We start from the raw sequence: 3,165 nt of genomic DNA, 5'->3' as shown, positions 1-3,165 counted from the left end.
TATGTGCAAATAAGTAGCAGCATAGAACAGTGTAAAGTGTTCAAGTGGTGGTGGTAGCATACTAGCCACGGTTGATTGTAGTGCAAAAATTACAGAAAAATACGTATTCGAATAATACTATTTTGTAGTTTGGCGGTAGTGGATTCCTCCAGGAGCCATTCCCATGAGGGGCCGGTTCCCCGTGTCTCCCCACCCGTGTTCCACTCCAACAAAGCCTTTACCACGGGGAGCGCCGGTCGCATCCGTTATCCCCGGGAAACACTCGGCTCGGCTTTTGTGTTTACCTCTTTTTTTTTTACCAGTGCAGAGGAAATTCTTTAGCTCTAGGACGGGGCTCACAGAAACGTTTTCCTCCCTCCACCCGAAAAACGCCTGAAGTGGAGGTTGGTGCGCGCATGAGTGGTCCTCACTTGGATGTGTGGGGGAGGACACAAGGGGGTTGGCCTGCAGATTCTGGTGGCGTCGTTTGCCGCGCGCTCTGTTCTCCTTTCCCGCCCTGACTCCCAAATGAGAACCGTCACTTGGGGACCAAAATTAACTTGGTTTGTAGTTATCACGTATGTGTGAGTGAGTTTGTGATTAACATATCCATGCGGGCATACACCGCCGGTCCCCTATTCTCCTATAAACTCCCAAAACAAGGAACACTAGTTTCTTTGACTCAGTACCCACCCTTCACTCCTGTTTCAGCTGTCGACCACACTGTTTAAAGTCTTGTTCAAAACCCCTCGCTGCGACGAGAGCTAGCCAACAAAAGACACTAAGCACGCCTCCAGCAGTTCCTAGCATGGCGGCGCCGGTGGGGCGCCGCTAGCACGCTACGACGCTAGCTGCTCCGCTAAGCTCTGTAGCGGAGGCTGCCGCTGAGCGGGGGGGTGACAGCAGTCAAGGTGGATTAACAGGCCGAGTCAAAGCCCACCTGCGTGTCCGCTGGATGTCTTCACAAAGGACCGTCTTTCAGATTGCTGTTTGTCCGTTGCTCACAGAAAAGCAAAAGGAAGTTCTGCGTTAATTTTGTATGAAATAAACATTCATGCAATGAACATTGACCCTTCAATGCCCTCGTCGTTTCATCATGTATTTAATGGCCTGTATAATAATTCCCCTTGCGATGTCATGAGACAGCGAATGCATTCGTAAATATGCAATTGTTTACTTAGTTTGCCCCTTGAGTTGGAAATGTTTTAAAGTGAAAATACATCTGTAGCCTTCGGGTTACAGAGACTGCAGACAACTCGGATATCATTGTAATGATGTAATTATGTTTGTCGTTGTCTTCTTATTAACGTATTGACAAGCTGCCCACAGGCCTCACAACCCCCTCTTCACAGAGAGGCGGTTAAATTAGTTTTCCCCAAACAAAATTAATCTTAAAAACCTGTATATTTCTTGTTGTGGTTCATTGCATTAATCTTGGTGAACCAAATCACTCAATATCAATTTATGAAAGTAAATCTGCCGTATTAAAGATTAGTTTCCCATCTGTTGAGCACCCTGTTCCGTTGATGCGTTGGTGCTCTCCCCGTTCAATCGCCCACCACCCTGACCCGTTACCAAGGTGAATGATAGGGTCCCGCGCTAATCAAACACGCCCCCTGGTTAGACAAGGGCAATTAGTGAGAGGTGAGCACAGAAGCGGACAGAATGTAAAACAAAGCTTTCTTCTTGAATCGGCTAGTCTAGAAAGAGGAAAACGTTTTTGACTCTGGACCAAAAGATTCTGGGTTCGAGACCCAGATGTCCGCAGTCGACCTGAAGTTGCTTTGGATAAAAGTGTCCTCTAAAGTCGAAATTAATCAATAGTAAATCATATAGTTACTGTCATCACAGTCACACTTCGGAATAATCTACCTAGAACTGCACGTCCATGTTGACGCGAACAAACAAGTGCGCGAATGTTAACTACTCCTCGATGAAATATGTGTAAGCACTTCTCATGTTGAAGGCTCAATACTAGCTTTCAATATCAAAGACAACATTTGTTCTTCTGATAAGAACTGTAGTCACCTTAACTGTAGCAACCAAACAACTGCCATGTCAATATAGAGTCGGACCAACACTTCCACATTTCCAACTGTCCAGTCCCACTGTGTGTGTGTGCGTGTGTGTGTGTGTGTGTGTGTGTGTGTGTGTGTGTGTGTGTGTGTGTGTGTGTGTGTGTGTGTGTCTGTGTCTGTGTGTGTGTGTGTGTGTGTGTGTGTGTGTGTGTGCGTGAACGTTGCTATCTGTTAAGGTTTGTTTGTTTTGCGTTTACGACTCAGTGCCTCCAACACATCTGTGTCCCGGGCGGGCGTCTGGAGTGGTTCTTTTCCATGACACCTTAATGCCACGCTGGGACTCGCTCTCATTTATTGATGAGGTGCTCTCAGTGTAAACAAACACATACCTCGTTGTCTTTTCACCCCACTCCTTCTGTCTCTCGCTATCTTGGTCCCAGGCCTCTCTTTATCTCTCATGGCCTATGTCCAGATCCGTCTCTCTTTGTTTTCCTTCCTCACTTTCTTATTCATCTCTCTCTCTCTCTCTCTCTCTCTCTCTCTCTCTCTCTCTCTCTACCAAAAGTGCTTTTTCTATTATGCAAACCGCCCCCACCCACTCTCGCCCCCCACCCCTCTGACCTCCGGCAGCACGCAGCCATCCTGAGTGCACCTGTTGTGGCCCAGATGCACTCGAACTACGAACTCCACCTCCCAACGTCCATCCCATAATACACAGATCTATATTTAGTCCCCGGAGGCCGGGGGGGGGGGAGATTGTCATCCGGATGCACAAGAAGCACAAGACCACCCACATCCCGGCCCACCATTCACCCACCACTCACACCGTGTGGCAGGGCTATTCTGGGGTCCCCCCCCCCCCTTACTGGGGGGGTTGTGTCTCTAATGACCCCCGCTGTCACGGCCTCCACTTGTGGGGGACAAGCAGGAGGCTGTTCCAGGGATGGGAACTGAAAGGAGTTCAAGGGGGTTTTGCGGGGGGGGGGGGGGTTGTGTGTGTGAGTGTGTGTGTGAGGGGAGGGAGGGGGGCTCCACTGTTATTAGGGAGTTGCCGGCGGGGGTCTTGCACTCGGAACAGTAGAATGATAATTGAAGGCCTGGATTGCGTAATCATGTTCCAGCATTGTTGTTATTTGCGGCATTTGTAAACTATCTGTGTGGGAGTCTA

The sequence above is a fragment of the Gadus macrocephalus genome, chromosome 17 (genome assembly GCF_031168955.1).
Source record: "Gadus macrocephalus chromosome 17, ASM3116895v1".
NCBI lineage: Eukaryota > Metazoa > Chordata > Actinopteri > Gadiformes > Gadidae > Gadus > Gadus macrocephalus.
The sequence above is the reverse complement of the archived record's forward strand: the minus strand, read 5'-3'. Positions refer to the sequence as shown.